The following is a 14415-nucleotide window of genomic DNA, read 5'->3' as shown; positions in this document are numbered from 1 at the left end:
AGACCAGCAAACTGTGCACTCGGCCAAAATCAGGGAAAGATTCAAATGAAGTACAATTAGCTAAAGTCAATAAAAATTAACCATTCGCCCCTCACCCCCGCCCCCCCCCCGCCCCCACCGTCACGCACAGCCCCGAACCTGCACACACAGCATCCTGCTACATGAAGTGTATTTATCAAAGCAACTTAAAAATAACCTTTTTTGTAGAATGTTGCAAGCCAGAAGGCGATACTGTATAGTAATCAGTGTATTGCCCCTGAGGTCAAACTAACTGGTTTCAAACCTCAGTTTTATTGTTTTCTAGATGTGTCTTAGGCAAACTACTTAATTTTCTTCTTTTTTTAAAGTTTATTTTTATTTATTTTGAGAGAGAGAGAGAAAGAGAGAGAGAGAGAGAGAGAGAAAGCACAGGAGGGACAAAGAGAGAGGGAAACAGAATCCCAAGCTGCTCTATGCCATCAACACAGAGCCTGACACAGGGCTCGAACTCACATACTGTGAGATCATGATCTGAGCCGAAATCAAGAGACAGACGCTTAACCCAGTGAGCCACCCAGGCACCCCAACCTACTTACCTTTCTAATCTCCAGTTTCTTTATCTGAATAATGTAGATAATAACAATACCTACCTCATATGATTATTGAGGGTATTAAATGAGATAATACGTGCAAAACACTTAGTATAGTTCCTGGTCCACAGTTGGCATTCAAACAGTATTGGTTCACACCACTGGGCAGCAGCTGCCTTGGCCAAGGTTGTTTGAATGTATTTGAGACACTGGTATCTAATACCTGTACATATGAGCTCTAGCATTCACAAGAACTAGTTAAACGATTACTGTTGGCTTGGGGCTATCAGTGGTGACTAATGCTACTGTGTCCTTAGTAACAATTTTGTAGCAGCAAACACAGGATAGTTTACAGAGACACCCCATGCTTATTTACCTTTGACAATTATGCTGAGGCAGACAAAAGGGTCTCAACAGTCTGATAAGAATCGTCAAATATGTGTTACATCTGTTAAACTGCTATGCATGTGTAACTTGAGTTTGATTGTTCTGATCCTAAAATACGGTTCTACCCAGCGGGCTTCATGATAATTAACCCGAATCTGTCCTGGAAGTACAAGGTCGACAGTGCACTCCAAAAGCAGTGAGTCTAGCGGGAGAATTTCATAGAAAATTCTCAGCGGTATTTCACCACTCAGACAATAATTTAAAAAGACTGAGGTGCATCCAGACTTTTCTCAGATCCAAATGTAAATCTGCTAGAACATCTGGAGTGTTTTGCATTTTGTTTTTGGTCATTCATTAATCAAGGGAGCATAGAAGGTGAAAACGTGTAGTGACCTTACAGATCATCTGATCTGACCACTTTATATCAGAGAGGAGGGAACCGGGATCAAGGGGAAGCTGTGCTTCAAAGAGCCGAGATTCAAATGGATTTTGTTCCTGGGTCCTAAGCATATTCTCAATGATGTGAATGGCCACTGAACTATCCAGAAAACTTCAGTGGTGTAGATCATAAGGTATCAAATCTTATTTCACACTTTTATCTCACAATACCTAATACATTGATGGCCCTCCACATATTTATACAAATCCCTGGCCATGAATTTCTTTAAAATAAAGCTTAAGATGTCCATTCACTAGAATTCTCTTCACATTCAGCATTTACGTACATACATCAGGCATTTCATTTCTCCTGTTGATATTTATACTTCTTAAATCTCCAATTAAGATGTAAGATATTTAAGTGCAGGCACCTTTTTTAAATCACTTGTAAGTGTGGAGTACATTCATTGTGGGTTCCCATCATATACCGCCAAATGAATGAGTTCTAAAGGGAAGCATTTCAAACTATTATAACTGACGGGTTATGAACTCTGAACTCTAAGAAACCTCGAGAAAAGATTTTGTGTAAGAGTGACCTGGAGCAACAAAATGACGATAATTCACAACATGACCTTGGATAAGTCAATTAACCTCTTTGGACCTGGGTTTTTTCACCTGTAAAGTGAAGGGGTTGGGCAGTATGACACCTAAGGAGCCCTCCGCGTCTACTACCCTACGATTCTGTTACTTCATTACCATGGTTTCTCAGTACAGTGTTAGGTTATACCCGTCACCCCTTCTAATAGCTATTCAATCTTACTTCTAAAAGTCAGGTCCCACTGGTGTCGGAGGGTGTGATTCCTGTTTCTAGTGCACAGTGGAGAATTCAGTGGTGGGGAACAGATGAGGATCGATGCCCCTGTTATGGCCACAGCTGGGAAGCAATTTCAACCCTCGTGCAGAGGGGCGCTTTGCTCTGGGGCTGGGAGCATTTGAGATTGGAGGGGAATGACCACTGGTAGTATAATCCCAACAGAAGAGCTTTGTGTTTGGGGATGTTTTTGCCAGGATGTCACTCTCCTCTAGTGAGTATGTGATCTGAAGAAAAAAACAAAAAAAACAAAAAATAAAACTGATCTGTTGATCTGTGTTAGCATGTGGAAGCTTCCACCCTATTCCACAGAGTACAGAGATGGACCCTGTAAAATCACAGAAGAGTAGAAACGCTCCCCTTTGCCCTCTATCTCTAGCTTTTCCCTCAAACTGAGATTTATGGATAGAATCAGGAGCCTTTGCCCTGCCCCCCTTGGAGTCCCTCAGAGTGTGCAGAGATTTATAAAGAACCAAAACTCCTCCCCAAATCATAACACTGGCATGAAGAGAAGGCATCTACAGAGGGGATTAAAAGGAAGAAAGAAAACGGGTTTGGGTAAGAGTAGTGTGACTATGCTACTTGAATAAATCTTGTTAGATGAGAATGTCACAAAAGAAACAGCCAGAGGCAAGAAAAATAGGACAATTCTACAGCAATATTAAAGGAGTAAAATGCTATGTGCTTTTTCAGTTGAAGTTAAGTTTGAAGGTTTGAATACAACAGGTGTCATTGACACACTAAGGTTGCAAATACCAGTTGCCTCCTTGGACAAAGCTATGACTCACCCAGAAGTCTAGAGAAAAAAGAATAGATATAGACAATGTGAAATGACCATCTCCTCTTCATTACCACAAACCACTCAAACATGGTTTTTCCCAAACTGCCCACGGTTCTCCATTCATACCATAGTAATGTTGAGAAATGGGCTTCAAGAACAAGCAAGCTCTTGGAAAAGTAAGCCTATTTGAGAGAGAAGGATAAAACAAAATCTCTTAGAGAAGGAAGTTTCCAAACTGCACACTTCCAAACTGTGCCATTCATTCCCTCAATAAAAACTTGAGGAGACAGCGATAATAATGAATGTAAAATTCCTATCTTTAACAGGATTGTCAAGTCTCTATCTGACTCGGACGGCAGAAGGCTGGAACACTGGGCTGACTGTGAACAAGGACTTAATCTCTTCAAGTCTCAGCTTCCTCATCTGTAAAATGAAAATAATAGAATATTTTTTTTCATGTCCAATCATTTTTGAGAGAGAGAGAGAGAACACAGACACAGACCCAGACACACACACACACACACACACACACACACACACACACACACGCGCGTGTGCGTGTGTGTGAGTCAGGGAAGGGCAGGGGGGAGAGGGACACAGAGGATCTGAAGCAGGCTCCACGCTGACAACAGACAGCCAGCCCCATGCAGGGCTCAAATTCATGAACCATGAGATTAGGACCTGAGCCAAAGTTGGATGCTTAACCAACTGAGCCACCCAGGTGCCCCAGAAAATAGAATATTTTTAATAGACTGCCATGGTACTGAAGCCAGATACTGGACATAAATGGCTAGAACAGTGCTTGCAACATAGTGGGATCTCAGTAAATGACAGCAAGAATCATTATTATCATTGCCATCATTATTTCTCTGACATACCCTATGTCCTGTTAGCTACCTTCCAGTTGTGTACTGATAGTTCTACTGTGATACAGGTTTCAAGCACAAGGGTAATTCTATTACCTCAAGAGTAAATCATCTTCTTTTCTTATCAGTTTCAACACAGGGAGATCATAGAAACAGGAAGGGTCATACTCAGCCAAAACTAGGACCCATCCACTCAAGTAGTCTATCTCCAAAAAACGCTATCAACAAATTGTTAGTAATAGTGCTAATTGTTGCCATTTATTGAGCCCTCAGTGTATATAGGGCTTGCTAAGGACTTTTATGGGTTGTTTCATTTAATCCTTACCAAAACCCCTATGAAGGTGGTATTTTTGTCTGCATTTTCCAGATGAAGGATGGAGTAACAGTGGGGAGTTGCTTGAGAAGAATGTATTACCTTACCCAAAGTTGACACAGCTAGTCCCTCTTCTGAGAAAGTTTTATGCTTTAAAAAGTATTGAAGGTCTAGTCCTTTTCTGAAAAATCACACCATTTTTTGAAATCTAGAGAAGGTTGGAATTTGGGGGTTTTAGTGCAAAACCATCATCTGAGAAGGTTGGGACCTGAAGTGTTCTAAACACTTAAACAGTAAAATCCCTGGGTTTGGAGCCCAAGATATATATGCTTCAAAGTTCCCCAAATGATTTTGATGATTTTTGGAAACCATTGCTCATCTTAATCCCATTTATAGTTCTAACATACATGAATTTTTTACATTCTTTCTTGATCAATTTGTATTTCATTCCAGGGCTTCCTCATAGAATACTGAATCCCCCGAATTAACTATTAGGTAACTGAAATTATAAATCATAATTTAAAAAATTTGTTTGAAGTTTATTTAGACTTAGTTTCAAATGGTGGCTTCTCTTTACAGTATTTCTGGATTTATAAAGATGGTCAGATTTATTTACCCACATTCTTGTCTTCAAGTTCCTTTTCAGAGGAGAAATTTTAACACTCTTATTACAGGTACTTTCCTCCCATCTCATGTCTTCAACCATTTTAGTTACTCTGATGCTCGTTCAGTTTTGTAGATTATATATGAATGACCCCCAATGAATCACACCTCCCAACACCCAGACCTGTGTTAGTTCCTTTCTATGTTGTCTCTAGACTTGGCCGTGACTTGCTTTGGCCAGTAAGACACGAGCAAACATGAGGACAAGAGCAGTGTAGTAAACAAAACTTGGGTTTTGGGGTCAGCAAGACCCAGGTTCAGTTCACAGATCTGCGATATGTTAGCTGAGACGGTGAAAAAATGATTTGATTCCTCTGGTCTTCATTTTGAGAAGGACGTTGCAGTGGTAGAATGCGACCCAACTTTGAGTCCTTGTTCTATCATTGTGGACTTGTGCAAATCAGGTTCCCTGATTTCACGTTTCTTAACACTAAAATGGATATAGTAAACTTACCCTGTAAGTGTTACTATTATTCACTTAGCACCTCACAGGCAATAGGCACTCAAGAAATTGCAATAGTTGTTGAATGATTCTTTCCTATTAATTCTCATTCTATTTTTTAAAGAGAACAAAATGTTCACAAATAATCCACTAAAATTTTCAGTGGCTCATGACAGTGTTCATTGCATTTATGTATTATAGCTTGATTCAGCACGTCTTTCATAAATGAGAGATATGTTGTTTTCACTTCATAGAAATGAGGACATTTTTAAAAACACAAAATAAAAATTTCCCATTTCCTACCAACTTAATTTTTTTTTCTTAATGTTTATTTATTTTTGAAGGACAGAGAGAGACAGAGTGTAAGCGGGTGAGGGGTAGAGAGAGAGGGAGACACAGAATCCATCGGAAGCAGGCTCCAGGCTCCCAGCTGTCAGCACAGAGCCCGGCGTGAGGCTCAAACTCACCAAGCTGTGAGGTCATGACCTGAGTCGAAGTCAGACGCTTAACTGACTGAGCCACCCGGCGGCCCCTCCTACCACCTTAAAATTAACAATCATTAATACTTTTGTTCCTAGACATTCAGACGTTTTTCTGAAAACCTGGAACCATACTGCTTCACAAATTCGCCCTTTTTTCACTTAAGAACACGGTGAACAGCTTTACATGTCTATAAATATATTCCCAAGACAGCTTTATCAATGGCTGGCACATATTCTATTGTATAGCTATATTACAATTTCTTTAACCAATCCTGATGTTCACATTAAAAAGTAGCTACATTTTGTTTATTTGCCATATACAAATCAAGTCAATCATCAGACTTCAACAGAAAAAGATTTCGTGTTGACTTTAATAGAAAAAAATCTTCAATTTATAGATGTCATATTGGAAACTAAAATTATGGACTCAGTCATTAAATACACATTTGGCTTGTATCTTACCACTACCCAGGTCCCTGGCTGGGGATGTTTGTTGACTAGGGAAGTATATCAATACAGTTGCACTAATGGCCCTCCTATTGCTCTGGAAAACAAGTAACCTGTCTTTGTCCCAGAGAGAGACACTCCTGGGACTTTGAGGAAAACTAAGTCTATTTTTTCCCTTTCTATGGACTTGTAGAAAAAAAATATTTTCCGAAGCCAATTTATAGGTTGGAGGCAAGGAGAATTGGATTCAAAGGGAGAGATGCTGGTATACTGAAGCAACTTGACCCAAGCCAAGAGAAAGTTGGAGGAAATGCTGCTTGGCCTTCTGGCCAACCCCTGCCTTGAGAAAGAAGCAAGTGACCTATGGAACCGGCCTGATGATGAACATCTGTTTTTATAATAAACCTCTTCTTCAAGACTGACTAAAACATGAGGGCTCCCTAACAATTCTTTAGAGATAAAACCAAAAATAGGAGGACAGTATGCCTCAGCAGAGTATAGGCAGGAGATTTAGAGCCGCAGCACCAATGACACATCAGACACTAATTGACTCGCTGTGGGTCAGGCACTATACTTCGTGCTTCACGCACATCTATCTCATTTGGTTCTCACAACAACCCAGGAAGTAAGGACTAATATCATCGTCATTTTTCGGAAGAAGAAACTGAAGCTCAAAAAAGTTAGTGGCTTGCCTTACGTGTCATAGGGGTCAGAGATAGCTGGAAGTCTGGTGCCTGAATCGATGTGCATATTCTCTGCTAGCCTGACTTTCCAGAGCATGAGCCATTCTTCTCCAAGACAAGGCTTCCATTTCACCTTCATCCCTCGATGGGATTACTGTGTATTTCAACCTCACCCTTCCCTGGAGGCACAGTGCATGTCATGTTCAAAATTGCCTATGTGTGGGGCACCTGGGTGGTTCAGTTGGTTGAGTGTCTGACTTCTGCTCAGGTCATGATCTCATGGTCCAGGAGTTCAAGCCCCAAATGGGGCTCTGTGCTGACAGCTCAGAGCCGGGATCCTGCTTTGGATTCTGTGTCTCAATCTCTCTCTCTCTCTGCCCTTCTCTCCCCCCGCCCCGGCCCCCACTGTTCATGGTCTGTCTCTCTCTGTCTCAAAAATAAATAAACGTTAAGATTTTTTTAAATCACCTATGTATGCTAAACCAACACCATATGCATATTTATTCTATCATATCCCAAGATTTCCTCCAGAAAAATCTTTTCCTGAAGATCAGTAGCTTTATTTGAAGGGAGCTTTAGCAATAATAATATGATAGCAAATCCTTGAAAATATTATGGCAAATCTGTCCTGCATAATGCATGTATTCATCCTTTCATTCATTCAGAAGACATTTACTGCAGGATAATTTAGTGATCAGGAGTGCAGGCTCCAAACCACACGACTTGTGTTGCAGCATTAGCATTACCCTTCTCTATTTGGATGGTCTTCCACAGTTGGCAGGGTCTATACACACAAGGGGACAATTATATGAGAGCTTCAAGTCAATTGCCTAATCTGAATTATTCAGTCACTTATCTATCAGCTTTTGTTGTTATTGTTGTTCATTCTTTTTGGAGAAGGGTATATGCCTCAATTCTCCACTGCATTCTGAAGTTATAGGCAGTACCTCAACAAAAATTCACATGGAGTTCTATTTCCAAACTTCATGTCTCTAGCTGCCTGGGGGTAGTTCGGTTCTTCACTTGAGTTTACTCACGTCTTTTGTGTTGAGACTGCATGAGGATAAATGAAAATTAGGCATATGTGAAGTGATCATCAAGATTGGAAACAGAGAGAATTTGGAATGGAATGCTGTTCGCTTTATCCATTCCCCTTGTGAGAACACATCATCCTTTTCAACAATTCAGAGCTTCAGCAGAGAGAGGGTCTGTAACGCTGCTAAGAAGAACTGGTCTGCCATCTGTAGAATCCTGGCGCTCAAGGCAAGTGTGAGATTTCTCCTCTCAGTGATTTCCTCACTTATCAGACATCACATTGAAGGGAACTTTGTAGACCTACTGAAACCCCCTTCCCTTGACTATGGTTTTCATAGCCATGAAAACATAATTAACATGTGGAGATACTTGTTTTATATTTTCCGTATCAGGGGAATACACATGTAGATGCACTCTGTCCAATAGAAATAAAATGGGAGCCACATAGGGTAATTAAACGTTTTCCAACAACCATGTTGAAAAAACTAAGAAGAAACAGGTAAAATTCACTTTAATATTATATTTTATTGAACTCCATGTATCTCCAATATTATAATTTCATTTTGTAATCAATATGAAAGTTATTAATAGGGTACTTTACATTTTTTTATATTAAATCTCAATTCTGACCAGCCATCTTTCAGGTGGCTGATGGCTATCTTATTGGGCAGTATAGGTCGAGATCATCAGAAAGGGGCTGCAGATCATTAAGAGTAAGTTAAAATAAAGTGCCTTCTGAAGAGAAACCAATTTCATTTGACTCAAAACTGGTTAGTTTCTAGTGAGAGACCTGTATAACTGGAGTTATACACTTACACTAAAGATAAAGGTTCTATGTAAACAGGAATCTACTCTCAGCTGATGGAGTCTAACTATAATGAAAGTTTTTTTTTCACAAGGTCCAAGGTCAAGGATATTTCTGTAGACCACAAAACTTTTCAGTATTTTTGTGCTATAAATAACAAATGTTCCATAAAAAGTTACAACTGAGTAACAAGAATTAATTGTAGAATAGTATGTTCAAGTTTGCTTGCTCCCTGTATAAAAATAATTTGCCAAGCAAAAACCTTTATTATGGATACCTATTAATTGTACAATTCTATTTACAGAAAGTTATCCTAAGGGAAAAATTTAAAATGTATAAAATTATCTGTCTATAGGGAAGTTTACTTCATCACTGTGTATAAGAAAATACAATTGTAAGCAATATAAATGCCCAACAGTATGAGGTCAGTTACATAAATATGACACAATATAGTATTGTTCAAATATTTAAAATTATTTTGTAGATAATACTGACTACAGAGACATTTTTATATTTTGGTAATAAATAGATTATTTTGTAAATAGCTTACTGTTTTTAAAAAGTATATACATGTATACACATATGCATAAAAAACCTGAAAGGATATTCACTGTGTGAATGACTGTGTGTGGCAGAATTACAACTAGTTTTTCTTTTTTGCATATTTGCATTTTCTAATTTTTCTGCAATAAATACCTATTCTCTAATAAAACAAAATCAGTTAACTTTTAACATAAAAAGATACATTTATCTATTGATTATCCTTTTAAAACAATCTCTCTTGGCCTAAGAAACCCAAATGTACAATTTATCAAGGAAAAAACTAGCATAGGATTTAGAAGAAATGCCCATAAAATATTAGTAAGTCAATTGTTAATAGAAAGTACTCTCCCTAGACTCAAGGATCTCAGGAATTCACACCCCCAAGTCAGAAGAAGTTTACAATAACAAATCTGGTGTGGGAATTTTTTTTTTTTTTTCCCCTGGGACCTCACTTAATTGCAATCAACTATGCCGAAAAAGTTAAAGGAAGATCTGGGATCTTCATCATTTGGACCAGCTATCTTGTATTCTAAAGCAAAGAGAAACAATATTTTCTAACGCTGTTTGGTAATTTGTTGCAGACTCCGGGTGCTAATGATCAGAATTATCGCCCTCTGCCACATACATATTTCCTTAATGTACAAAGTCACAGGTGGCCTCTTCTGAAATATTCATCTTAATTTGATTGCCAGTTTGTGTGTTGGTGGGTTTTTCCCTTATTTTCTCTAACAAGCCAAACCCCAAAGAACCGTATTGATTCACATTTACCTACATGTGAAATAAAAGCAATAATCTGTTGATTTTGAACGGGGAGGAAGGGACTTCTCTGTCAAATCACCAAAATGAAAAGTTCTACATCTACAGAGAGAAGAAAATGACCATTACAATTCTAAACACACTTGCAGCGTTCATTACATTGAATATTATCCACTGAATACTTTTATCTCTCCAAGCTAACAGAAGTGGATGCTAGCTCATTCACAACTACACTGAAAGTGAAGATATTGGCCATTTCTCCTCAAGTGAAACAGGCAAGTATTATAATGACCCAATGATGCCACTCTTAGATATTTACTCAATAGTGATGAGACCATGTATTCAACAAAGAATGACAAAAGCATGTTCATAGCTTGAGTAATAGAATAAAGAACTAGAAACAACCCAAACCTCCATCAACAGGTGACTGGTCCTTCACACAATGGAATAGTACAACTGTAAAAATCTGCAAACTGTCAAGTGCAAACACCCAAGTAAATATAAAAAATAATGTGATAAGCGAAAGAAGCTGTACGGTTACATCTACATGATGTTGTAAAACAAGCAGAAGGAAGTTGTGGGAAAGAAAGCATGTGGAAGTCTGACAGCTAATTGCCTGACCAAGACGGTGGTTACATGGGTGTACATTTCTGTCGAATCTCATTGAACTGAGTGCTAAAAGGTGCTGCATATACAACAAAATAAATAAATAAATAAATAAATAAATAAATAAATAAATAACATAACATAAATTCAAAATTAAGTAAAAACTTTTAAAAGGAATAAAAGTAAAATGGTCACCTTTATTCAGACTCTAGTTATCCATGTTCTTGTGTGACAGCATTCTGTCTCTTTCACCTATTTCACAGACATTGTAACTGCCCCTTACCCCCACCAAGTCATGCTGAGGATGAACAGCGAATGGTCTCTTGATGACCATTTTCACTAAACAGCTAATATTAGCTGAAAATATGGATGGGCATTTGTAGGCCACTCACACTTCTCTGTCATTTCTATAATAGTTTTTTTTTTTTTTCTTGCAGGCATTCAATGACGACAAATGATTTTTCAAAGGGTAAACAATTAGTATATAAGATTCAGCACATTAAGCAGACTTCATGGTCTCTTTATGAATCTTGAACTTGACAATTTCTGGAAATTTTGAATCAATGGGTTTCTGGTTAGTTTCCAATGACATTTAACAGTTAGACTTAAAAATACAGAAGAAAGCATTATAAGTTTTATCCAAAATGATTATGGCCATCATTTGAATAAAATACAGATTTTGCAAGCTGTAAAGCATATCATTACTACACCCTGGCCTAAGTAAGGTTTGGTTCACAAACTACAGAGCTCGAACCAAGTCATTAAATCTATCTAAAAGGGCCTCATTTGAGAAGCAATAAAATTTTTAATCATTTTATTATTAAAAGAGTGTTTAATATGTAGCTAATTAAATGCCAAAGGCAGGTTATCTGAGTTTAACCTTCAAAAAGAAAATGATGTATCAAAGTCTGCCTCTGGCATCATGGGATAGAAATGTCATCCTCATAATCATTGCGTGACAACTAGCTGGTGGCCTTTTCTAGAGCTATAGTTAAATTACCTGATTAAATTAATAGCCATTTAGATGTTTTAGGAACTGCACAGACCTATACTAAATGAAAATTAGGTCCATTACATTTTCTGAGTGGGCTAGATAGACCCTAAAATAAAACACGTATGCCATTGCCCACATTACTTAGATTAGGCAATTAAAAGCTCTTTCTAAAAAGTGACTAATTCCCTATAATGTACAGACAACTGGATTTACACTAACGACCAGAAGTAAGTTTTTTTCTCCTTATTTCTCCCCATCCTTGAACAAACTCTCTGTGTTTGTTTATCCTAAAATAAAAGGTTAAAACTTCAACATATCACCTAAATGGGTAGCTAGATAAAACTGTTTGTTATTATATTTCTAGAAGACAACGAACAGTGATTCTAGGAAAGTCAAACAGCAAATTACAAAGCACAATAGAAAATCGTCCTAACTGGGAATTCACCAAACCATCACTGAAGCTTCCTAGGAAACAGCTTTCAAACTATTCAGTCTCAGCTACCTGGAATGAATACAAAAGCAACTCATGCATTCTTTCTTTCTTATGAAATCCAGATAATCACATAAACATATCAGAAAAATGCAAACAGTATATTAAACTATTAACTTATTTAGGAAGCAAACTGTTACTTGGTTCTTATTCCTCCAGCTGCAAATGAATATAGATTTAGTGTAAGTTTTAAGAACAGAAGTTTTGGTCACTGCTATGTCCCAAGTACCTAGAATAGTGTCTAATACATAATAAATATTCAACAAATATTTATTGAATTGAAGGCAAGTCTGAAATTTTTTCTCAGCTTTAATTAATAACTTATTTGAAAGTCAGATTGGAATGCCAAAATCCTTCATTTGGACAGTATGTTATAAAATTAAATATTTGGCAAAGAAGTTTTAGTCCAGTGCCATTTCATATACAACTATGAAGTAAATGAAATGCCACCAGTGTGGGGCTTCCTTTATTTATAATTAAGATTTTGCCTAACTTCATTTCTTCTCCCTTCTTTCACACTTAGCAAGGATATAAAGTTCTATCTTATTCATGAACTTTAAGGGGTTCAAGACAAACACAAGCTCTTAAGAATACTTATTCTCAGAATCCTCCCCATGGCTCCAAAACTTAGATCCACTCTAAGTTCTGATGTTATTTAAAGATATATTCCACCTATGACATGTTCATGATGCTTCTAACATTAAACAGAAAGAACCAAAGCAGCATTGATAAGAAAACTGATAAGCAGCATTGATAAGAAAAGCAGCATTGATAAGAAAAAGAATGCAGATTTTTGGAAATCTGCAATACCTATGGCATAATCAGGTTTGATGTGTGTCAATCTTTATCCATTGAATCAACATTAACTGGGGGGTTTATGGTATGTCTGCATTGCACTAAGCTGTAGAAATACAAAGATTATTAAAACAACCACTGTCTTCAGTCTAGTGTAAATATTCGACATTGATTATGAAAGAATGTACATGAGCAGTTTTGTAATATGCAGAAAGCACAGTGGTTATAGTGAGGCAGAAATGATGAACTGAACTGTCTTGTGGACAGTTGGGGCAAGTTGGGAAAGAAGTTATAAGAGAGAAGATTTTCTGAATTGTCACAGGGCAAAATAATAAAGGTTTTACATGAGGATGTCAGATCTAAAATATACCATTAAAATGATGAGCAAGAAACTAGATAAAATTTAGTGTAGACTAATGTCAGAATCTGATTTAACAGATTGAGCTTTTAAAGAGTTTTTGAATGGTATGTCAAAAAAAATATTCCAGCTGTAATGCATTCCAAGCACTGTGTGATTTTTCAATGTTATCATGGAAGAAAATTCCTACAAAGGAACACCATGGGACAATTCCATAATAGAGAAGACAAAGGAATGTTATGTTTATAGGAATGCGCAGAAGTAAAAATTGAAGACTTTCAGGAGTCCACAGGCTTTAGAATGTATTTTGTTGATAGCACGCAATGCCCCACAGACCCCAAAGTGTCCTGGGAAGACAGGTGTGAAGGACAAGACCCAAAGTTTGTGAGGATCTCAGTTCATGGTAACATAAGGAAGAAAGAGGGGAATAGAATATCCAGATGACCATAAGAGCTCCAAAACAGAACATATTGGAAAATGAAGGTTAGAAAACTATTTTCAATTTTATTTTCAGACTACGCCTTTCTTGCTCTAGTTGTCTTGCATATCAAGGGTTTTTCTGTTTGACATACAATAATATTGACAGGAAAATTCCTTTATGCACGCACAGAAGTCTGTTTCAGCCTAGATCCATTGTGAATGTCACTGGAGCTATTGAGAATAGTTTTTAAGTATGTAATTGATTATGTACATCTCCAAGGAAATCTTGGAGTTAATTCATTATAAAGGCTAGAGAAATATTTAGTCTATTCACTCTACACACACAATGTTTTTACATTAGATCTAGTTTTGAAACATTGCAGGTAATAGTAATAACCATCACCTCCTGTCCACCTGCTATGTGCTCTGCACATATTCAAGTTTTCTACCCTCCACACTGTTGACACTTAGGCCAGATAATTCTTTGTTGTGAGGAATGTTTTATGCATTATAGGTTATCTAGCAGGATCTTGACCTCTTCTCTAGTTGTGTAAACCAAAAATGTCACTAGCCTTTGCCAAATGCCCCTTGGTGGAAGGGGGTGAGTAAGGGACACAAAATCATCTCCCGTTTAGAACTACCGGTATAAATAACAATTTATTGGTTACCTATTTATTCTCGTAACAATCCTGCATGGTAGGCATTATTATGCCTATTTTAAAAATGGGAAG

This window comes from Puma concolor, chromosome E4, assembly GCF_028749965.1.
Source record: "Puma concolor isolate L17-30 chromosome E4, mPumCon1.1.hap2, whole genome shotgun sequence".
In the NCBI taxonomy this organism is placed as follows: domain Eukaryota; kingdom Metazoa; phylum Chordata; class Mammalia; order Carnivora; family Felidae; genus Puma; species Puma concolor.
Note: the sequence above shows the minus strand (reverse complement) of the source record.